Below are 25,383 nucleotides of genomic sequence, written 5' to 3' on the forward strand. Positions count from 1 at the left end.
TATTTCTACTCACTCTGTAGCATAATCTTTCAACCAAAAACCTAAATCTTACAAGTAGAGAGTAGTTTATTCCATTCTTCAATACACACACACACACACACACACACACACACACACACACACACAAACATGCACACTAAAATCCATCCCTCTGCATGTATGAAGAAGGTGAGCAGTCTCCCACAGTACTTTGCTTATGTGTCTCTGGTAATCTCCACCACAGGGGTACGTTTATCCAATTCTTACTCTGCCAAGCTCCCTGAAAGCAACAGCAAGGTTCCTCTGTTTTCCTATGGTTCTAAACTACAGAAATTTTCTCAGAAAGGGAGCTTCCATCTTACTATCACAGAGACATGAGCAGTTAGACTGCTTCCTCCATCAGATGGAGGTGGTCCTCATGTATGGGCTGTGCTGTGTGAGCTACCATCACTCTCATATGATGATCTAAAAAGTCACCATCCACACATATCTGCCTCTATTGCCATAGCCACTGGATGGGAGGTCATCACATTAACTAGCATGAAGGATAATCTCTTAGCAGTGGTGCATAATCTTTGATATCATGAGAGCTTGGGTAATCTCTTCTTGAATAGCTGTGTTTAGTCCTCATTATCTCTTGGGAACAAATAAACACCTCTATGAAACAGCACGAGTTCCCTTCCCAGCCATTGTAGCCATCTCTTTCACTTGACACAGGGACACTTCCTCCCATCCCACTGTGGCTACAAACTGGTCCTAAAGGTTCTAGTCTTTTAGGAGGAGGACCTCCATGTTGTGGTGGTGGTCTTCTTTTTACTTAGAGAGGTCGCCTCTAAGAATTCGTGCTAAAATTTGTGGAAGAGCCAATGTCATGCATGTATCTTCCATGTGACTATAGGGGGATCCTCCTCTGGAAGGGCCTCTGCTCTTGAATATGGTCCACATCTACCACTTTCAAATGATGGTTTGGTAGCTTGCTTCACCTTGATGCCATATCATCTGAAGACATACCATTCATGCCTGTGGGAGTATACTTTGTGTCTGCTGGGCTTCCAAAAGTGATGAAAGCAAATCCTCTTGATTTATTGGTTTCTTGGTCATTCATCTAAAGTACTGGCACCAGTGACAGCTGCTAGGTCCTGGAACTGAACAGAAATGACACTAGGATTGATGCACAACATGGGCAAACAAAGGCGACAGCGTGCTTTATACCTCCCAGGAACGAGGCCTGAGAGCTGCACTAACTTCTTTCTAAATGTGAGTCTTCTATGGCTATTCGATTGGAGGGCCTTTGATTGGTAGGTCCTAGATCTGTGCAAGTCTTCCCAGCTAAAGAATTGTGGGACTTCTTGTTTGTCTTCAAGGAAAAAACGTTTCCCAACTATTACAGGCGCATTTTTGTTATTCTCATATGACTATTATAGGGAGAGTTGGTTTCTTTAAAGGCTAAGCCAATAAGAACAAGCTAGGAAGATAAATAAAACCTACACAATCACATTAGGGAAATTCATCAGGACAACAGACCTGTTAGTCACACTCATGTGAAGTCCTTGAGAGATAGATGAATACCGTTAGTGTGTTTACTTGGCAATCTTCATGTAACCTTCACTTTAGTACTGAAGAGCTCTGGTATATCCATACAGAATTTCTTCTTTCTTAAAAAATTATTTATTCTCTTTTTGTATCTTTAAGCATACCAGTAGTAAATGATTTGTAACAGTTACTCCTTTTGGTAAAGAATCTGTAGTTATGACATCTTTATTCTTTGAAAACAGTATTTACTAACATCAGGCTTATTTGTTTCAGACTGATTTCATTATCTGCAGGCTGATGGTTTTATATCCAAGATGATGCTGATCATTTGCTCCTGTTATGCCCATCTCTCCAGGGCTGGGACTACATGGGAGCCTTTCATGCCCAGGGTTATTCCAGAGGATGTTGCCTTGGGCTTCAGCACCCTGGGCAACACTCTACAAACTGAGCTCTGTCCTCAGAAGCACGTTCATTCTTAATGCTGTTTATTCCCCCTCTGTCTCCTTGATTACCACAATGAGGATAATCTCACTCCCACTAGTATTTTGAATGACTCCATTTGAGGATTAATGTGTCTATGACTTAATATACATGATTAAATCATTAATTTCCAGCTTTCTCTTTGTTAACTGTTAGAGTTTAAAGCTATAAATTTCTTCATCGTCACACATTGATTTTCATACATAACTCATTTAAAATGTAGTGCAATAATTTAATTTTGGTTATGATGTCTCTCTTTTGCCATTAGTTATTTGAAATGTATTTGAAAACTTCCAGAGAACTGGCAGTGATTTCATCCTTCCTGAGGTATTTCTCTGTGATTTATTAGGCTGGTTATATGGCTGTTTGATTTTTGTAAAATGTCTTTGTCAATCTGACAAGTAACTGGACACAGTGTTTTATAATGTGGGTTTTGTGAGGCTCATTGTTAGTATTGTTAAGTCTATGTCCTCAGTGCTCTTTGTTTGCCTGACCTATCAACTACAAATTAGAGTATATGAACACACATGCCTCTCCTACATGCATCTGTTTTTTACTCATGCACTCTGGAGCTGTAAACACACATAAGAGTTTAACACGATTGTGTGTTTCTTGGCAATAGTGTTAGACTAAGCCTCTGCTGATGATGTGGGAGCATCTTCACAAACACTAATCCTGCCTCCCTGCCCCTGTGGGAGATAGCATGACTTGCTTGCTCTGCTCAACACTATCCTTACCGGTATGCCTTCTCAAACCCACGGATCACACAACTTAGAAACATTTCTCACATGGCCCTGTGGCTGGACTTCTTGATGCAGTACCAGTCTTCTCACTTGTACTCTTAGGAGTTTGGGATTAATAAGAATTCTATTATTTTATTTTATGATACAGAAATTTTACATGAAGGACTAGTGAGGTGGCTTGTGGATAAACATAGCTTTCAAGCCTGATGACCTGAGTTTGGTTCCCAGGATATACATGGTAGAAAGAGAGAACCAACTACTGTAATTGTCCTCTGACCTCTGTATGAATGTCACAGCATGTGCATACCCCTATATAAATAAATAAAATACTAAAAGAAATCTGGAATGAAGCATCTATCGGTTAACAAGGAAAATGCCCAAGATAAATGTCTCTGGTACTAGAAATTACACCTGAAAACACAGCTGGGACTTAGCTATCTAGCCCTTCTAATAAGTTGAAGTTATTCATATCAAGGTAAAAAGCCCCTTTTAGCTAGTCAGAATGGGTTTTGCTGTTTGTAGCTGTGTTATTATGAACATACCCATTATACAGAAGAGGAAATTAAGATGTGCAAATAGATAGTGCCTTGCACAAGATGCATGACTAATACATGTTGGTCTGTGAACCTAAACCTTTAAATATCAATGCAGGGTCCTTCAACAGCAGGACTGGGTTCAATAGCGGGACTGGTGCCAGTTTCTAGAAACCCCCGGAACCATCGAGGCACTTTAAAGGGACTTAGCATGCAGATCTGAGGTCTTGGTTCACAGTAACACTGAGTTATCAAATAAAAGGTGATGCAGCTCCCACAAGACTGATCAAAACTGTCAGAGTCTCTCCATCCATCCTGTCCCCTTGCTTTACCTTTCTGGTAATCGTGTGCCTTCTTTCGTGTTCTTTGCTCACCTTTATTTCTGTGTTAATTTTTAGACTCTCCGGGCATTTGCTTATTCATTCACCCGGGACTGCACGACAAAAGACAAAAGCTGTTAGCGTGACAGGGATACTTCTGTAACATCTTTCTCATGAGCAGATAATTAATAGCTTTAAATTTAATTTAAGTCTTTTAAATCCAGTGTGGAAGCATCCAGAGCTGATCTGCTGCTCACAGAGAGAAGCCAAGCAAAGGAAAGTCAGAAAACAGTTTCTAAAACAAAACGGCAGAGGTGATGCAAAGAGAGAGGGGGATGAGGAGAGAGCGATGATTTCTCCATGCCTGTCCATCACTGGCCGTGCGCGGCAGATAGTCTCTGTTGTGTCCCACACGTGTGTGCTCTCTTAATAGTCTAGCTGAGCAGAGGAGTTCAGAGACGTTAATAAGTAACCACCCCAGCCACACACTGTTAAGAAGGAAAAGCAGGAGTGGCTGGCTCAATCAAAGTCACAGTATGTTCACCTGGCGCGGAATGTCAGCGCTGCAGAGATGGTGCCCCAGAAGCCTCCCCCAGTGCATCTGGATTATACCCTGCCAGCCCCCACTCTAGGTGGGGCAGTTAGATATCAGCACTTAATGTGCATTTATTTATCTGTTAATTCACACACAGGGGCACATAGACGCACATACCCCACAATTAACCTCCCCAAAGAAACAGAAACTAGTTAATTTCTGTGTATACTCTGACCAAAGTCTTCTGGAATAAATACCAGAAGGAAGACATAATAGATGACAAATGGGGCAACATTTGTCTCAAGTGCCATAATTTTAGGAGTAATGCAAAACCCCTCACTCCAGCCTCACCTCCCACGTATATTGAGTAAACAAAGCCAAACAGACCAAAAAAAGCAACAGGAACATAACACAAAAAAGTGGAGGGGCCCTGCAAATACTTTCTGAAGGTCCATTCCCCTAAGGGTTGAGGTCAGGCATATGGTTCTGTTCATCAATCTGGAGACAAAGGACTTGGCTATTTTATGCCCCATCATTATTGTTGGTTAAATTAAAGCACGATCAAAAAACGTGTAATGGAATATTAATTTCAGTGACTGTGTCTAATTGAAAACATAGCAGGAGTTGTGACTATGGAAAATGGAGTGAGAACACTCAGATGCACGTCCAAGTCTCGCTTACCCTTTTCAAGTTGGGCAGTAGCATATTTTCAAGGAACGGCAGTTATCCCTAGAGCCATGCTTAAGTGCATCAGGAGGAAGAGTTAGCCTGGGAAAGAGGAGGAAGAGCTAACTCGCAGCTATCAGTGGGCTTAAGTAATGCAAATTCAGTTTTAAAACTATCAATTGGTAATGTGTGCACATGAAAGACATTACAGAAATATGTAATCCCTGAAGCCAAGAGCTGAACATCTTTCATCTTGCTGTCCTCAGTGAAGTCCACACCCTGGCACTGAGATATGTTCATCAATAATTGTTGAGTCATCAAGGAGACGATTGTTGGAGACCTCTGTCTGCTGTCACAAACAAGAGTGCTTACTATCTCAGACAATTGATCTTCTTCGGCAGTGAAAGGATAGAACAGCAAGAATTGGAGGAGAGAAGTCAATTGTATAAAAGTCTAAAAGATGACAAATGTAGGAATTTATTTTTAAGATTTATTTACTTTTATTTTATGTGTATGTATATTTTGCTTGCATGAATATATATGTACCTCATGCATGCCTAGTGCTAGAAGAGGTCCGGAGAAGGAATTCGATTCCCTAGAAATGGAGTTATGGATGGTTGTGAGCCACCAGTTGGGTGCTGGAAATGGAACCCGGGTCTTCTGCAAGAGCAGAAAGTGTCGTTAACTGCTGACCATCTCTCTGGTCCTGTAACTAGGAAGTTCTGAGACAGAGAGGACAGAGAGGGCAAAGCTTCTAAAGGCATCAGCTACAGCCAACTGAATCAGGGCTGTTCTAGAATGACTAAGATACCTGCCTGCGAGAGGCTGCCAGCCATGCTCATGGTAGGGGCGCTAGCATGTCCTCATGGGCTCTGTCCTCTCATTGTCTCCTGCCTGCTAACGGGGGTTGACTTTTCCCAGAAGAGGCTTGTACTTGTTTTTAACAATTGTGCTTTACTGATTGGCAAAGGCTAGCATGACGGGGGAGATGTGTGTGTGTGTAAGCACTGCTACTGAAATGTTCCTCGGAAGAACACTCTCCAGATGTACCCTGACTGCAACTCCTGACTGTGAGGGAGGCAAGCTCTGGCAAAACGAGCTGCGTGCACTGTAGCAGGAGTCATTTGTGTGGGGTTAAAAACATGTCATCAGTATTCAATGGTTCCCCTATATGGCGTCTGACAGCTCGCGAAGTGACTGTGTGTGGTACTCTGTGCATGTGGGTGGTATTTTTTTTTTTTGCCTTCTCATACAAGTATGTATATGCCATTTGTTGTCTTCTCCTTTTGTTATGCCCGTAACCATCAATTTAAAGAGGAGCAATGAGACATGAGGCAACATTTATCCTCACTTGGTCAAGTACTGCATTTTCTGAATCCATTTTGAATTCAGCTCAAGTGACGCCAAATTGAAGAAATTTTGCCTACAATTGCAAATTGGAAGAATTGTCACAAAATTTACTGTGTCCTTTTTGTTTCATAGCAGACATAGGAGGCCAAGTTATATATTTTTAATGTATCTCTTTTGAATTTTATTCCCAGATGTAGGCAGCAGTTTTCACATGGTACAAAACTACCCCAGGAGCTTTTTTTGCATTTTGTCCTATGCCAACAACTGTGTGACTATAGCTCCCTTCCATCACTGAGTGAAACTCTTAGAGCTGAGGCTTACAATGGGACTCTCTTTAGCAACCAAGATGAGGGGGAAAGTCATAAGGGCAAACTCTAGACCCAAGGGCACATCTGGTTTACGGATGCAAAACTTACAGTAGTTCTTTAGACAGGAAAAAACGTTGACTCTGCAAGCTGAAGCTGGCCCCTGCAATAACTCACTGAAGTGGCATTTATTTGGCCGATAACCAAAGGTCTTGTGGAACTGGTAATACACAGAGATCTTGATGGGAGAATGAATTACAACAGCACTCTTAGGACCATCATTTGAGTATTCTGCTCTTTAGCGTGGCCCCTAAACTCCCTCAAAGTGCCATGGTTCAACTTTCTCCTGTGACTTTGGAACTCGTGTGGTGCTTTTTTATTTTTTACATATCCCAGAAGACTTTTGTGTAGGTTTGTGGTGTGGCTTCCCGACACAGGACAGGTGACAAAAACGTCCTATAGGAGTTTGTTTCATGATGTAACTGAGCTGGAAGTAGGCTTAAAAGAACCTGTGTGTGCCAAGAAGCAGATAAACTGCTTCATGGAGAAGGTTGATAACTACTGTCTGAGAATAAATTATGCAGGCTGCCCCGATGGAAGAACATAAGGACCGTAATGCTTTTAGTGATATGTGGTGTCAGGAGAACTAGAAGTAGAGTTCTTTGTAAATAGTAGTTTTCAGTTCTTTCTATTTCCCTTCTAAATTGGGAATATTCATTGGTCTTCAAACATGGTGTAGCTGAGGTTTTAACTAGAACCTTCACTGTATAGTATAGATGAAAGAGTGCTAGGCTTAAGCTACATAGACCATTTTTTTTTCCTTCCAAGATACGTGTACTTTTCCTTATGTGATCTCTGGGTTCCAAGCAGCTCATGTGAGGATAACCTAGAGATGTAGCTAAGTCCTCCTTAAATTCCAACGATTTGGTACTGGCTGAAGACATAAGGATGAGACCTGGATGCTGTGTTTCTTTCCAGTTCCTCTCCCCTCTTTCCTGGGTATCCCTCTGCTGTCACAGCTGTAGTGTGGGAACTTTCGAGCTGAGCCAGGAGAAGTGATCAAGAAGACTCAAAGTCTGTGGGGGAAAACTCTCTGTCTGCTGCACACCACCTCCACCAAAGGAAATTGTCATCTCCCTTCCATTTCTTCCCCATTCTCCAACTTCTTAGAGTTGTTTGAAATTACTTTCTTCTACTCACATTGGCTTCTGATGTCTTCAACCTGCGTGGCCCAATTTCTGCCTCCACTTTGCAAAATGGCTTCCACTTGGTTGAGTGATGACACAATTGCAAATCCAGGGAATGTGCTGAAGTTCTTAGGACAGGCAAATCCCTGCACTTTGATATTGACTCCCTCTCATTCTCAAACATCTTGGTTCTGACAATTCCTTCTGAGCTCCCTTTCACCCTATCTTAGAAGCTCTCTTCCTTTTCATGTTGCTATTCCCCAGTGGTCTCTGGGTTCCTCTTTTCCTTTCCTCATCATTTCCTCTCTTTTACATTCAAGTTTTAAACAACCTTTGGAATTTTCGTGTCAGCATAGTAGGTAAAAATTCAACACCTAAAAAAAAATTCAACACATCATTGTCAGTCCTTGCTCTTGTATTTTGGACATGCTCAATACTCCACAATATGATTTGAATATGAAGTGTCCCCTAAAGACTGATGTGTTGAAAGTTTGGTCCCCAGAGAGTGGTGCTATTGACAAGTGTAGTTCTAACCCATTGATTTGAGCTCAGACAGAAAGGGCTATGAAGAGGTGGGTCTGGTTGCAGGAAGCAAGTCATTGGAGTCATGAATCTGAATGTACATCCTCTGCCTGGCCTTCCCCTGCCTTCCCTCTCAACCTCTTGTCTCCAATGAACTAAGAGATTCTTCTCTGTCATCCTTCTTTCATGATGATTCTGCTTTGCCACTGCTCTCCAAGACATGGAGCTAACCAGCTGCAGATCAAGTTCTCTAAAACTGGAAACCAAATAAATCTTTCACCCTTTGGTTTTTTTCCTCAGATAGATGTCACATCCATGAGAATTAGCTAACATACTCCACCAAGTGCCTGAACTCCTATGTCAGAAGTTTGGAAACTTCAAGTGAATGCCATTCACAGGGTTTTTACCAAATTCTCTTGGTTTTGCTTCTTGGATGATCTTCAAGTACAGCTGCCTGATTTCTACTGTAGTTGAGCTACTTGTGATTTTTGGCGTGTTTTCCTTGAGACTGTATCTTGATATGTTACCCTGGCTCCATCTTGAACAACTTGTGTCAGTTCTTCTGACTCTGTCTCCCAGTGCTGGGATCACAACAATTTTAGGACACAGAGTATAATCGATCATTATTCTTTAATCCTAACTGATTTGTTTAAACTTCTAGCATCCTTCTCCTGATAATTAATGCTATATACTACTACAAGAATGGTCAAACTGGGTGTAGCGGCACAGGAGGCCTGTAATCTTGGTACCAGGGAGGAGGATTGTTATGAGGTTGAGGTCAGCCTGGACTGCACAATAAGATGTTGTCTCAAAATGCAAATACAAGCACCTCTTTCTAAATAATTGTCTTTAAAGAATGCTATTTTAATTTTTGTTTAGAATTCTTTCATAGATCTCAATGATCCATAGGATAAAGTTTGAAATATTATTATGCCTATTGTATAATCAGTATTCTTCCAATGGCCTTACATGCATTAGCGCTTTTACCACACAAGGGTGGGTTAGTCAGCCCAGGGGTGGCTAGTATTGCAGGAGTGGGTTCTGAAAGGTGAATTTGGCTCTCTTTTTGTCCTATCTCTACTCTACCCCTCCCGCTTCTGTCTTAGGCCATGGGGTGGTACAACCTAGAAACCCTGGGATTTCATTGATCTTGGGCCCCACAGTGTTCAGGACTACAAGAAATAAGTCTCTGGGGGTTTAGGTTTTGGTTTTTAAATCTTACTAAACACAGATTTCTGCTGGAGCAGAACAGTCCAGACTAAAACAGGAGTATCCACAGAGAAGACAGGTGATGCTGCAAAGCATGTCAAGTAGGTGAAAGGTTAGCTGGGACCAAGCAGCAGTGCAGATGAAAGGTGAGAGCCACGTGGTGAAGGTGGAGGTTGCAAGCCAGCTGTTGTGCAAGACAAGGCTGTATGATCCAAGCCTAGGTTTGATCGGTCAAAACTAGTATAACCGGTTCCTGCCAAGCTATCTTCTTCAGTGAAGAAGACTCTAAGTAAACTTTTGTGGATGAGGTTAAACTGAAGAAACTCAAGGGAAGGCCCTTCGGGAAGAGGATGTTCAACAAAGATACCATGGTCCCTGTAAGATTAGCCAACTAGGGACATGTGACACCATCTCTGGAAACCAGCAAGAGCCCTGATGAGGGTAAAAAGCATTGCTTTATGGTGACCCAGTTTCCATGGTTTCTTTTATTTACCTATTTTTTTTTATTTTTTTAATGCGCTTAGGAGAGAGAGCAGAGAAAATCAATTATTGTCTACAATAAGTCTGTGGTAAGGAGTAGAAGCCTGGAGTTAGGGACTACTATAGATTTGTCTTCCAATGTCATCTTATTCTTTTGAATTTTATAGAAAAAAAGAATATGGAGTTCAAATTAAGATTTTTTATGTTCAAAATTGTGTATAATCCAGTCCAATTTTGAAACTGCAATAAGTAGAACCAAGGTTTTTATTTTCAAGGATACAACAATGTACATTTAGTCTCGACTTTAAAAGAAATGTGACCATGTAGAAGTTGTTCCAGAGATGGGCTCTTATCTGGCAGGCAGGTGCACCGAAAGACCAAGAATGTACAAATAAATAGTACTAGTACAACGGGGATTTCAAATTTTCTGAGTGTCACATTAACAATGTGAAGTTTTCCACTGACTGATATTTGAATGTCACACCCCCAACAAACCTATAATTAAAGTTATTTTGGCATTTTCAAATCAAATCCCTGCTTTTGGGGGGTGGGCGGGTTATAATTCCACTTTCAAAATGAGCTTCCAGATAAAATTTGACATAAAATACAAAGTCTTATCCTGGCGACAACTCCCCTCCACCTTCCACCATGAGGCTGAAGTGTTTTCAGTTGCGGCAGTATGTCTAAGGTGCTATCAGCCTGGCTAGTCTGAGGTACAAGTGGCACACACAGTGGTCATTGTAACACAGGAGAGGCCGTTCTAGGGTCAGGCAGCGGCAACATTTACCTCTTCTCTCCTATTAAGAATAGTAACTGACTGATACTCTTCTGGGAGAGAAGCAGTACTTGTCTGGTGTCCCGCCCCCTCCTCCCCGGGAGAGGATTCTGGCAGACAGTGGCACAATTTAAAAAAAAAAACAGGAATAAGCAAGAGCATCAAAACCAGAGAACAAATGAGCCAGCCAGCCCATGAACCATCGGTCAGCCCCGGTTTTGTGTTCTGGCTCTTCCTTTGAATGTTTTGAGCACAAAAGTCTTGTGTGGAAGTCTACTGGTTTCCTCTACACTCATGCATGCATGCATGTCTCTAGGTAGGTAACAGGAAGGGACAAAGTGCTACCAGGATCATCTTCTGCCTCCGTCCCCTCCCCCTTGGGCTCACTTCAGACATTTCTCAAAGAGGAAGCTAAATTCTCCACTGGCGTTTAGAAAGTAAGAAGAGAGTGCTGGCAGTTGTGGTGGTGGAGAGGAGTCCTGCTGGGGGAGGGGTCATGGAAAGGCCATTCAGTTCTTGCAGGAAGGTCACAGGGGCAGTGGGAGGAGTCATGCAAGAATGACATCCCTTAGGTTTTAGGCACATTTTGGGGGGAGGAAAATGACAGTATAGTCTTTTTTTGTGTGCAGCAAACTCTAGAAAATGTCTGCCAAGGTATCACATCAGCCTGGAGTGGTGTGTGCACTACAATCATGTATTAACTTCACAGAGACCTTTCCTAAAACTCTAGATCAGTTTGTGCTGCCAAAGTCTTTCCATTTTCTTCTCAGGACTTCTCCAGTTAATAACCTTTCTCTCTTTCCTCCCGAACTTAGGTGGGGCTTAATTTCCTGAGAAATAGCAGGATCCAATCTCTAAACATACTTTAAAAGGCCCCCTTTCTGATGGTGCCTCCACAGCATGTAAATATGGAAGAAAAGGAGCTCAGGCTCCACTGAGGTGTTAGACAGCATATTCCTTGGTGAGCCTTTATAACATAGAGGTTTCCCAGTTCCCCAGTCACCTGGCCCAGCGGGCCATAAGATGTCAGGGAAGTGGTTTTTTGTTTTGTTTTATTTCTTCTTCCTTAACAGGGACCCTTAAGAATTTGTAGCGATTTTTTTTAATACTGTCAGTAAACAGCTTCCTCGGACCTGAGAGCCAGTATTGGAAGCTGTTAACGAAGTGTGAAAAGCAACAGGCTGCCAAAGGTTAATCACAAGCTGCCCACTAATGACCCCTACAGCCCTCAGTTTAAACCCAACAGCACTTGTAAAGACCAATCAGGTGAATAATTTCCTGTCTGAGGTAGCCTTTATGGTGCAGAATAAAAGCATAGCTGGTTTTTGAATAGAAAGGCCCCTGGCGGGGGCGGAGGTTATTATTATTAAGCTGATCTAAACACCTGGGTTTCCCACTGGACTCCATTACAATTCCTCCATTATGTCTAAATATTTCAATCATTTCTGTGGCATTGTGGATTAGCACATTACTGAGGTAGATGAGACCTGGGGGACAAGAAAGTGGAGGAGTGGCAAAGACCCCTTCCTGGAGGTAATGACATCAGGCTCGGGAGGCTGTGAGGCATGGGAGGGATTCCAAGGGTCAGAGTCATCCCTCTGAAGCTCTCTGACCCCATCCTACCTCAAGGAAGACCTTATGTAAAGACTTCCAGACTAAAAAATTGTACAGGCTACTTACTACTAAAGACGGAGAGGATTCCATGGCGTGCCCTGGTAACCGTTTCACTATTTTTTAGTCTCACAGTCAGAAGTGGTTTTCCTAGATAAAGAGCTAGTCATTTCTGCTGTGGGTTGGATCCCCTTCCCCTGCCCTGCCTTTGGGTGGCTGGATTTTGCTGATCCTTCCATGTTTTATTATATGCTTGGTTAAACATTACTCTTGGTCCAATAAAATTCCCCAGGTCTTTGAAGATCCCATTCCCACCTCCAGTGTGCAGATCTGAGCATACTGGGGAGAGATACATGAATGAAGGCTTGCATCAGGAAACAACGGCGTGTTTAGGCTCAGGGCAGGGGCAGGATTTAAAAGCAGTAATAAGATTTCCCGATTCCACTTTGGAAGCTACAATTTGGGTGGTCTTTTGGGGAAGTGGGTCACTTTGTACTCAGTGGTTCAACTTACCTTTTTAGCATGCCACACATCCTATCACATTTACTGAGTGTATAATTGCCCTTTTCTGAATAGTATTATAAAACATAATGTCAAGACAAAAGCAAAAACAACACACCAAAAAAACAAACAAACAAAAAACTCCACACAACCTACACCTTAAGGAGGATAAGGATGATAAAAGAGTTTATTCTAGAGCCAAATTGGAATGACTTTGGGAATACAGATTCAGGTCTCCCCAAATTCCATGTGCCAACACGGAAGGGGTTTCGAGAAGTTTTATATTGTACGGAACAAAGAATCAAGGCAAGTCTAAAATGTTTTGGTAGTTCCATCGGTGAGGTGGTCACAGTAAGATGGGGAAGCTTTCCTGTGGGCCTAAGATAGTGTCTGATGGCATTTTTAGCTTTGGGGCTGGTGGAAGTCAGTGGTCTGTAGAATTAATCGATTCCCAAGGGGTTTGACAGCCTGAGCACCCAAGACTTGCTGTGTAGCAGAGGCTAGCCTTGAACTTCGTTTTCTTCCTCCACTTCCCAAGTGCTGGGATTGAGTTCAATTTTCTGAAAGCAATGCTCCTTTCTGGATGACTGCAAGGGAGGTTGTGACGGCTCCTGTGCCTGCCAGGCACTGGGTATCCAGGTGTTAGTTTCGGTCCCATTCTTCTTGTTGACAATTCTGAATTCAGCACAGAGACTTGGTTCAGGATTCTCAGGAGGCATTCACATTTACCTAGAGAATCAGCTGTTCCAAGCAGCAGACATAGAGCACTTTATCTAACTGAAGCAAGAGAAGGAGGGGGGGGTTTCTGTCTCACCAGGTCAGCCAGTAGTAAAGGCACACACACAAGACAGGCTGATCCCAGATCTCACGGATGACTGGAAATGTGGACAAGTCTGGCAGTAGAAAAACACACTCCTTTCTTCTCTGGCCCTCTCACGGGTTCCTGGCTTCTGCTTGTGTTGGGGCTTGGTGAGTTCACACTTCCTATCTTTACCACTAGGGACCAATCCCCTCTGAGCTCCAGCTGGACCCTGTTAGAGCATCATGCAGGAGGATTTGGAACATGCCAAATGAGTTACATGTGCTTTCCCAGAGCTGGCAGATTGAGAGTTGGGAGAAAGAATGCTGACTGCCACTTTTTATTAAAGGTATTGAGGAAAAAGTGGTGCGTTTGTTCTCCAGGAGCAGAGGCACATCCATGGTGCGCATCTGAGAAGGCCAATCCTGGAGCGGTCACTCACTTTGGACACAATAAGCCTTACTTGAAAATGACCACAAAAGCAACAACAAGTAAGACTGAACTCAAACACTGATTCTCATCCCTGTGTTTTCTCCAGAGAGACAGGTCACAGGCCCTGACCAAACCACCTTTTCCTGGGTTATGTCATGTTCCAGGCTGCATTTGGCTTCAGTCCCACCATGAATGGAGCCCTGTGACTCAAACATCTCTGTCCTTTCTAATTCCTCTATCCTACAGGGCCAATTTGTTTTCTATGGGACCAAAAACCTTATCTCATAATTACTGCCTCAATTTTTCTATAAAGTTTACTCTACATTCCTCTGGATGATGCTAATATGGTAATGCAAAGAGGTGAATAGCATAAGGGAGGTGCTTTGTAGCAGTTTCCGCGTCCATCCAGCCTTCTTTCACCTCCACCTCTGACACACAGACCTACAAAATGACAGTGTGGGTAGTTTCTGGCTGGCTATTGAGAGAGGGAAAGATTTATGGGGAAATGCACTGAGATCAGAGTCATGTGCTTCTAGCTGGAAATGAGACTATGACAGAAGCTTTCTGCATTTTAGTGCATGCCGTGGCTTTACTCTCTCTGGTCTGTGACAGTTTTGTTCTCTTTGGTTGGAACCCAGGACTCTGTAACAGGGGGCATGCAAAACCATCAAGGAATGTGGAGTTACGAGAATAATAATTAAAAAGTGGCAAACTGTCTTGTTTCATTCTTATTGGCTTTATATGATAGAGGCAGCGTGGGGTTGAGTGTTCTCTGGAGCTGCAGAGCAGAGGCATCGTCCTAGCCCCTGAAGATGTTGCTGGTCCCTGTGTCATGCTGCCTCTGCATGTGCATCTCTGTCACTTGTCTGAGGACTTGCAGCAGAGCATCACTCGTGTGCCCAGCTCCTAAGTGTTATTTTAGGTGCCTGCTGTGTGGTAGGCACTGTCATAGCAACCATTGGTTCTGAGATGAATTCTCATACTCTGATGAGGTACACAGGTAAGCAAATAAATGACAACTAGCAATAGCTTGTAATAATGAAACTAGTGGTGTGTCAGAGAGACTATGGCTATGGCAGGGATGCAGAAATGACATTTTCTGTTTGGTGAGATTCTTGTGCATACTCACCGCATCTTAGTCCTCCACACTGACATGGTAGACGATCAGAGCTGTGAGGCGGTAGCTTTCCCCTAATGACAGGAGCTCATGGTGAAAACCCCAGGCAGGGTCTCAAGTATCCCTGGCTGGCCTGGAGCTCACCAGAGCCAAGGATGACCTTGAACTTCTGATCCACATCCCAGGTTCAGGGAACACAGGCATGTACCACCTAGGGAGTCTACATTTATATGCCCTCTGCCTTGCACAGTCAGCAGGGTTCTTAACACAATTGATTGTCCTTGGCTCTTGAGACTTCTTACAATGCTTGAACTTGTTTTCACTTCTTCAGCCCTTCTGGCAGCCTGGGATGACACTAAGAGGCCTTCACTATTCAATTAGAGAACATTGAAACTGTAGAGCTGGATGCCACCACTAGTACAGGTAGAGCTAGCCAGGACTCAGCATGGCTTCCTTACAGTTGAGCCTTCTTCCCAGAAGAGGAAGTATAGAATTTGCACAGGTGTAAACACTGCAGCCCTGTCCCTACTCTTGCCCTATTCTCCATTGCCACCCTGGGCCCTGTACTGGAATAAAAAAATCTGCAGAACGTCTCCTGCCATACAATGATGTAAGTTGGGATATAAAAAGGTACCATCTTCCTGGGCTTAGAAGGGATGGCAAAAACCAACCTCACATCCTTGCTTAGGAGTTGTTCTAGCAGAAGGAAGAGTAGAATTTGTTCTACAAACCCAAAAGCAGTGATTTGAAATATGTATTTTAAAGGAGCAATCAGTAGCTGCCGTGTGATGAGACCTGGCAGTGATGTAAATGTTCCTGTGTACCCACACAGTTCAGCTTACCAGCATTGTGAATCATGTGCTGTGAATGGTGGCTCCTGTACACTGGAGGTCAACCACACGAGGCTGTAGGTGAGCACTGGTCTCACCTCCAATGGCAGTGTCCTGAGAGGCCTTAGAACAATAGCTGCCTTGTCCTTGTCCAGTTAGCCTCGTCCCAGAGACCAAAGCCTGTCTTTGGTACTCTGCTGAGGAATTCTAAATTCATCATTCTCTGTGAACAAAAGTCCCTTCATGTGATTTGCACAACACACAAGGCTTTCAATGTCTAGATCTCAGCATCTTTAGAAAATATGACCCTGTTCTTTTCTCAAGAATGTGATGGGTATTGTTTACTATTTTTTTCCCTGAGAAACACATAAAGAAAAGAAATGTATGACAAGGGCAAACTTAATTGGTCTTTCACTGTGATCTGAGGTTAAAAGTTGGGATAGAAGCATTTCAGCTAAGAAAAAAAGTCTTATATGGGAAAGCTCTCAAAGAAATGAACCCTCTCAGAAACGCAAATGATAGTACAAGTAAGTTCAAAAATGTATAATATATCACCTGTGCTAAAAGGAAGATAAAACAGTAAGTGCTAGAAACATGAGGAAAGTTTACAAGCTGAATTAGTGGGGATGTGGTAGCTTCCTTCCACTTCCCCAACCCCAGGCGGTGCATAGAGGTCAACTTTTCATGTCTCCAAATTCCACCCACCTTGCTTTTTGAGACAAGGTCTTGACTCACCTGATGCTGACCAGGATGAGGGATCTGCCTGTTTCTGTCTCCCTGGTGTTGGGTTTTCAATGTGAGCTCTGAGAACCAAACTCAGGTCTTCATGCTTCTGGGGCTAGAACTACCTCCCCAGCTTTCCACCCTGTGATGATGTTGCCCTAAAGAAATGGCTTCCCAACTCTCTGACCATTCTTCTGGGTGGGCATGGCTTTGCTGCCATTAATGCTAGCCTTTCCATGATGCTGCACTTTCCCCATCACATCTAATTACGATCAGCTCTTATTAGGTCCTCTGCACTGGAGTACTGCCAGGAATGATGCCACTGAGATCTCCGTGCTGTGTTGAGTTGCCCAGAGCAAAGCAGGTGCTCAGTAAACAGTTGTGGCATTAGTAATTAAGTGATTAAGCAAACCTTTGCCTCTTAAACCCCATTAGAAAGATGAAACAATTGTCTTTAAAGAATGATTTTGAAACATAAGTTTGGGAAGACCTTATGGTCTATGAACTACTCAGTGTCACGAAATATATCTTTTATTAATTACTCTTAGATATTTTAAAGTAAAATTTATTAAACCTGGCATAATCCAGATATATTTGCTTCTGAGAATCGAGTCATGTCAAGGAGCACTGACCGAATCTTTCTTAAAGAAATAACTCTTCAAAGCTGAGTAAGAATATGAAGGAAGCTGAACTGCACACAAGATCAGTTTGAAAAGGAGATGGAATAATGTGGAAAGGTTTGGAAAAATCTTGCAGTGGGAGGTTGGGCTGAAGCTGACCTGAGGGTCGAAATGAGGGGCCATAGTTTTCTGTTTTCCACCTACCAGAGAAAACTCACTTCCACCGCCAGCACCGGCCCTGTGTGTGGTCATGGTGTGCTGATGAGCTCAAGCACACTTTGGAAACGCCCTTCTGCTTCTGGGGCTGTGAACTCCAGGGTGTGTCCTCCTGGGATATGATGACAGCTTGAGAAAGGGAAGACATCCCACACCTCTTTTCTTCGCCACTGTGTACAAAATAGCTGATCAGTCTTGCCCAGTTCTGGCCATCTTGGATTTCTGAGCCTGTGCTTACACCCGTGAGACAACCTAAGGGCTGATTCAGAGATGGTCTCAAAGGCCCAGAGACAACATGTGTTTTTCTGCTGGCCTCAGAATTGGCACTGGGAGTAGGACTCCTGCCTTCCAACTTGAGGACTTCCTTGCTTCCATTAGTGAAGAATGTACGTGAATCTGGCTTTGCTCTGAAGTTTCTTGGTAGGGCTGCCTGAGGGGAGCTGTGAAGAGCACCTATCTGGCCTCTTTTCTCCACAAGGCATGTGTCCCCACTCTTAACAACTCCACTCCAGGTCAAGAAATGTCTATATTCTTACCTGAAACTCTCAAGCTTTTCCAACACATGTATTTCCCTGGTGCAGATGGTCTTTCCAGTGTTCCAGGCTTGGATTCCTGTTTGAACTCTATTTTTGACACAAACTCATATGTTTTCTAAAGAGTATAACTTTTACCATGCTGCACACTCTCCAGCTGTCAAAAACAGACAAGTACGGAGGTGTGCTGGTTTCCCATGCCCACTCCTGAACTCCTGCCTTCCTTCCTGTGCTTTAATTATATTTTCATTCCTTAAGCAGTGGTGGTTTAGTTAATCTTTCTCTCTTAAAAATTTGTAGATTTGCTTCCTTGCTTTGCTAAATAGATTTGAAAAAACTGATCTCAGAGATCCAGGATGAGAAAAATGCTTGTATTTAAAACAAAATGAAACAGAAAGGCGTGATAAAGAGTGTTTTTCTCTCTGAGCTTTATAAAACATCTACACTTTTCAATGTGAGTTGCTTCCTTTTCATTTTCTTTTCTCAAAACAGAGTCCACCATGTCAAGCTTCTCACGAGATTCCTCTGAAAGCAGATAACCTGGGTCTCCTGAACAGGTTGGGTCCATCCTTCCCAAGGGCATGTGTGTTTCTTCAGTGCAGATTCGAATCTGTCTGATAGACCCGGTGCTCATAGACCAAAGGGTATCTAAGGGGTGAGATGATGTACATTCACTGTAGAAGCAAATACCCTGTTGATAAAAATTCTTGTTGCTTGTGACCTGTTTTGAGGCATGGGGTCTTTGTTTTTATTGTATGTGCCTGTGTTTTGTTTTTGTAAACATACAGAGCCTTGATGCCAAACTAGAAGAGGTCTGTGAATATCCATGCATTTGTGCTAGCTGAAAGAGAAAGACAAAACAAGACAAAAACAAAAAAAGCACTTCATTTAGAGTCCTCTTATCTGGTTGAGACAATTTGTATAGGTGCCTTGCTAAGGGAAGAATACTGGCTCAAAAACCGTTAGAAAGAAATCGCCCTGCTCTCTCAATCAGCATCAGTTCACAACTCGCTTGAGAATAAAGTTTCAGACAAACACCTAATTTTGACCAAAGGGACTTGACTCATTAAAAACCCCCCTCTTTCTCTTCCCCCGTTGAGATCTTCAAGGTTGTTTAACCGAAGTCCTATTTTGTGGGCGCAGATGCAGGACGAGGTTGAGTCATCAGCGCCGTTTGCTGTGTGTACCTCATTACCATTCCCAGAGTGCCCAGTGGACCTTACGCTTCTCCTCAGGAAAATTCAGAAGCATGAAACAGTCAAAGAGTCCTTTCTTCTCCTCCTGCCCCCTCGCCCCCATCTTCGTTGAAACTTTGCCAGTATCAGATCTCCTTCTGTCTGTGGTGCATTAAAATGAAGTGCCTCCCTCCCCCTCCGGATCCCCACTCTCCACTCGGCTCTCCAACCCCACAGTTTCTTCCTAAGTGGGTAGCCTCTTTTGCTTGCTGTGGATGAAGAGTCGTCTCCCACCACCACCCCACCCCACCCCACCCCACCCCACCCCACCCCACCCCCGCCCTTGGCCTTTCTTCCATTTCTGCTTGGCTCCTTAGTGGTGATTTTGGATTGGGCTTGGGCGGAGGAGGGGGCGGGGGCGGAGGAGGGGGCGGGGGCGGGGGCGGGGGACCGTAAAGGGAAAAGGGGGAACTGGCCCGGGAGCTGCTGGAGCAGCTGCGGCCACTTACTCGCCTCCAGACCAAGGGCGCTTCACATAATCCCCTCCAGCAATCCACGGGGTCACTGCAGAAACCCCAACTGCTAAGACTCAGCTTCTTATTGTGGTTACAATTATTGGGTTGTTGTTTCCTTCTGATAACAGATTTTTGGAGCGGGGACCCGAGAGTGAATTAAGTTTTTGTAAATTGAGCTGCATCCCCAGAAACAAGGCTTTTTGCCTTGCTCTCAGCCCGTCCTCCGCCCCCTCCTGTCCTTACCCCCTTGAAGGCCACTCAGGAGGTTGTACATGTGGAACTCTTGTGTGGTTCTGCAGCCTTGTATTGTCCTGTGGGCCTCATCCTCTCCTTAAGAACGAGTCGGGAGGTTAGAGGGAGCGATGAAAACGGTGTGCTTGGACACCAGCTTGTTTTCTCAAGGTTTGCATACGCCTCTGGCAATCACCGGACTGAAGGGCCCTTTTGTTTTTATTTTCCTTTTGGTTCACCCCTGAGTGCTGTAGTCTGCAGAACAATTACTTCATGGTTTTGAGGAAGAATGGGGCAGGGATGGAGAGAATGGGCAGATCCTTGTTTTTTAAATGGCATCAAGAATGCCTAGATAATTAGGGAAAATAGCTTTATTGCTGTTTTAAAGCAAACCTTGTATTTTGAGGGTCAGAAAACATCCAAATAACCGACATCGATGCCTAATTTGAAGTTTTGATTTGCACATCTTAATTTTTACTTTTTACCAAAGTTCAACTCTTCCAGCTACTGTCATGATTTTCATACTAACTGCACACTGTCTGCCCCTTTGTGTTTAAATAGCACTTTCGTTATATGAACTTAGCTTTGAATGATAATTTATTTACAAGAGAAACTAAAGTTGCCAAAAATATCACTAAACTAAAGGATAAAGTAATTGGTCTCAAAGAGAAAGTTATTGTAAAAAGCAAACGAATGGAAACTGATTGTTAAACTCAGCATTACGGTGCTGTTGAAGATGGACAGAGGCTCCTTCCTGCTGTAACCAGAGATGGACAGACAACATTGTACTTCTTAAACCAGTGGTACCTAGTGCCAAGTCTGAATGCCTGGGGTCCTCCTCAGCTCCTGCATCAATCCCACCACAGAACATGGTGCAGCTTAGGGAACAGGTGGTCCAAAGTCTACCAAGGACATGGTTCTAGAATGGCTGCTTCAACTGTTGGGTGGGATAGATGAAATAAATATTTCTAGCAAATGAAAGGGATAGCTGCTTTTTTCTGACCTAGAGAATAAGTCTTACAGTAGAGCCAAAGCTCAAATGTTAGCAAAATAAAGGTAAGAGAAAGTGAGTTCCAAGACCCTCACAGCAGTAGTGGGAACCAGAAAGGCTAGAGGCTGAAGCATTCTGAGAAAGTGTGCTAATGTCAACAATGGCGTAAGTGGGTTCCCTTGAAGAAAGTGTCATCACTGCTGATATGCATGTGAATTTCTGTGACGTGCATGAGACTCTGGCAGCAGAAAACAGTGGGTGAAATCAGACTAGAGTTGAACAAGAAGAATTCTTCTTAGCTCATTCGCATGAGTCAGACTATAATGGAGAAGCCTGGTCAACCACCTCCACTCTCCACCCCCAGCTTCTATCTGCCTTCTACCCTGCCCTCACCCACCATTCTGCCCCACCCTGTCCCACCACCATCCTGCCCTAGCCTGCCACCACCCACTGTTCCACCTCCAGCCATTATCCTTCAGTCACATTGAACCACTTAAGTTCTCAAAATCTGCCACACTCACCTTCCCCCTCATCGCAGGGCTCTGGGGGAAGGTTGCTATGTTTTCCTAGGTTTCTGTTTGTGTATCCCTTAGATGGTTACTGGAAGCTTCTAAATTGATGCAGTTTGTTACAAATTATACTCACTATGCTTTTTATACTGGCCGTTGAAATCGATCTGAACATTTGTTCTAAGTATGCTGACAATTGTTTAGCAAACACCTACTGAGGACTTCTTATGTGAAAGACTCTGTGTAAGGGGCTAGGAGAAGGGGGCTAGCTGACTGCAGTGGTATTTGATAAAAGTATGACAAGGATAAGAATCAAAACAGTACAGCACATATGTGATTCCCTAAGCAACTCTGTGGTTGGGAAAGTTGACAACCTGTGGCCAAATAGGAACGTGTGGAGTGTGAAACAGGATTTCTAGCAGAGAAAGAGTATGTCAGGAGAAGGAGGAGGAGGAGGAGGAGGGAAGAAGAAGAAGAAGAAGAAGAAGAAGAAGAAGAAGAAGAAGAAGAAGAAGAAGAAGAAGAAGAAGAAGAAGAAAAAAGACAACCAGAAGGTGACTGTGATGAGTTTCGAGAATTTAAGTGGTTCAGAGTGACTGGGGGATGATTAGTGGAGGTAGCATGGTAGGTGAAGGTAGCATGGTCGGTGGAAGTAGCATGGTGTTTGAAGGTAGCTTGGTGTTTGGAAGTAGCATGGTAGGTAGAAGTAGCGTGGAGGGTGGAGGTAGCATGGTGGGTAGAGGTAGCATGGTGTTTGGAGGTAGCATAATGGTTGGATGTTAGCGGAGTTGCAAATGTAAAGAAAGACCTTGAAGGAGTTTAACTTGCTGAGTTCACAGGATAGCTCTTGAAGGGTTTCAGGAGCCTGGGAAAAGACATGGTTTGGGTAGAATAAGTGCAGCTAGACATGGGGTTGTGGATGCCCCAGAGGTGAGAGGAAGCAAGACTAGAACTGAGAATATGTGAGTTGGGAAATGTGTGACTATCCAGTACAGATACCAAGTTCATAATAGCCACGAGGGCTTGACTCTTCCCAGATGCTCCCAGGAAGACAGTCATTAACCTGGGCACCATGATGAAGGCTTGGTGGAGAAAGCATGCAGAGGAAGGGTCAAGAAATGAGGACTCCTTTTTATTTTTCATCAAAAACTATAATGTGCTGTATATGTATGTGGTGTGTGTGTGTGTGTATGTGTGTGTGAGTGTGTGTGTGTTGCATGGGAGTGTTCAGGTGTTCATACATATCCATGCAGGCACATATGAAGACAGGGGAAGGTGTCAAGTGTCTTTCTTTATCTGACTTATTCCCAGGAGATAGAGTCAATCATTGAACTGGAAACTCACCATTTGGGCTTCAGAAATCTGCCTGCTCCCAGCCCCAGTGCTGAAATTACAGGCACACTCTCCTGCTGGGGTTCAAACTCAGGTTCTCATGCTTGTCTAGCAAGTGTTCATACCCCACTGACCTTTTTCCGCTGGCCCTAAAGATAGTAGTTTTTGAAATACAACTGGACAACGTTAAGCTAAGCCAGCTTGGTTATGTTCCTGGTATGATGTGTCCTGTTCTTTGTGCTTCTGCCTTACCTTGACAATTGACTCTCTATGTTATGGGACACAGCCATTTCCACCATCAGGTATGGAGAAGGTATTAATGAGATGTGACATTAATGAATCACCCTTGCTGGGCAAGCACAATGGAGAGCACTTGACCTGAATTTCTTCATCTAACGTCATCCTTCAACTCCATGAAGTTTGTATTTTACAGATGAGAGTACTAAGACCTACAAAGGACAAACCAGATGGTAGAAACAAGACCATGAAGGAAACCAGATTGCTTAAGGTAGAGAATGCTTTGAGTACTGAGTCTAGTGATGTGCTCTAAAGTAATAATAATAATGACAATAATTATAATAATTTAAAAAACTCATTAAAACCTCCTCAGGCAGGTGGAAGACATCCGAGCTCAGCCCTAGCCTTGTGCCCCAGGAGCGGGCAGTGCCACTATGACAAATATGTGATGGAGAGATGGGGAAGACAGAAAAGCAGAGCAGTTCATGTGCTAGGGAGCGACAGAACTGGAAACGTGATGGCCGTGACAGGTGAGGTCTACATGGTGTCCTTGCCCAGCAGAGCCGGCAGGATGGTGTACCACTGCCTGGAGTTTATCCAGGTGCAGACTCCCTTGCCACCTGGCAGTGGGATCCCTGGCTCGAGGCCCCAGATGAGGTAAGGCTCACTTTTTGAATTGGACCTCCTCGAAGGACCACCGTGGACTGAGACTCCACAGAGGCCATGTTGGAGTCAGTGGTCCACGCAGCTGCTCCAGACTGAGATGAAGTCTGAGATCCATATGGATGTATGCAGCCTGTGCCCCTGTCCAATGGCTTGGTGACGTCCTCAGGTTTTGCTGCCTGTAGGAGCTGTGCTGGCTGATGTGAGTGGCATGTGTCACCACCTGAGACCATGTTAGGCTCTTTGGTCTGTGCAGCCTCTGAAGGCCATGTGTGGATCAGTGATCCCGATACGGTCAGAGGCTATGTTGATGTCTGCAGCCTGTGTTACTACCAAAGTCCACACAGATGCCCAGGGTTGTGGTTGCTGCCTGAAGCCATGTTGGTGTCTGTGTATACAGTAGAGATGGCCCTGCCCCTTGACAGCAGCGGCTTGTTGGCACCAGCAGTGAATGTGGGAGACCGGGCCCACCCCTTGAAGGCCCACAATACTGCCCTGCAGGTGATATAGCATTGACTTGGGAGAGCCTCTGCCATGGCTCTCCCCATCTGATGGCTTCTAGCGTGGATGTAGGTGGAAAAAGACTCATCATCCCTTGGGGGGACTGGCCATTAGGAATTTGACCATGCTCCAGTGAATATATGGACAACACGATATGGATTTGTTTTTGGTGGCACAGGGGAGGGGAGACACAAGACATGAGAAGATGAGAAAGTGAGCACAGTCAGGGTGCATGATATCCCAAATGATCAATAAAAAATTAAAAGGAACTTATTAGTTGAGCGGTGGTAGCACATGCCTTTAATCCCAGTGCTTGGGAAGCAGAGACAGGCAGATCTCTATGAGTTCCAGGCTAGCCTGGCCTCCAAAGCTACAGAGAAATCCTGCCTTGAAAATCAAAATGAAAAAAAAGGAAGTATTAAAAAGATTTTTTGTTCGTTTCTCCAAATTTCTCTTGGAATTATGTTTCAAGGAAAATGTTTGCTTAAATAAGATTTATGACTAATTAAACTTGATTTTACTGAGCAGGCAAAACCAAGAGGAAATACAAGCAGAGCAATGCTTTTTTGCATATATTTGATGTCAGTAAACAGCTCCTATTGTTACACTTCACGTTTGGAGGCAACTTGCACAACATACTTATTTTTAAAATCCAGGGTTGGTCTATGGGGATCTTTAGTCCCTATTCTGGTCTGTCAGAAAAACAAAGTTAGTTAGCAGAATTCCTATACCATTTGATTGTTCTAACTGTCACAGGGGTTCAAACTCCTCATCCACTGCCCTCATCTTGTCCATCAGGACGCCAAAAACCCAAGTAGGCAAGCAAATTTCTTGTCTGAAGCCACAGTGAAAGTCTGCATCAGGGCTTCAGGATGGAGTCCCCATCGTAGAAGGGAGCTTAGCCCAGGTGATGCAGAGCCTGGAAATCGTAGTTTCAGTTACCTGTGGTCTACTGAATTAGGAAAACATCAAATGCAAAGTTCTGGAAATTATAAATTCGTAACTTCAAATCAATTTCAGGATGGTATATTGTTTTGAGTGTTCCATCCATTTTCTTATTATTACCACCTCTTTCTGAGCCTAGCTTATAAGAAATAGGTGTGTATGTGGGAAATTGTAAATGAAAAGTTTGGTATTATCTGGATACTCTAAGCAGAACTAATAGAATATAACCTGTGGATAAGGTGGACAGATCTTGGCCCATCTTTCTCGACTGTTAGTTTTACTCTA

At 43.7% G+C, this 25,383-nt stretch overlaps 1 pseudogene; it reads right to left on the reverse strand.

Moving 5' to 3' along the window:
* Positions 1–317: 317 nt before the first annotated feature.
* On the reverse strand, positions 318–23,885 carry LOC110340799 (annotated as a pseudogene).
* Between the last annotated feature and the right edge of the window lie 1,498 nt (positions 23,886–25,383).

This window comes from Mesocricetus auratus, unplaced genomic scaffold (genome assembly GCF_017639785.1).
Source record: "Mesocricetus auratus isolate SY011 unplaced genomic scaffold, BCM_Maur_2.0 Super-Scaffold_100011, whole genome shotgun sequence".
Lineage (NCBI taxonomy): Eukaryota > Metazoa > Chordata > Mammalia > Rodentia > Cricetidae > Mesocricetus > Mesocricetus auratus.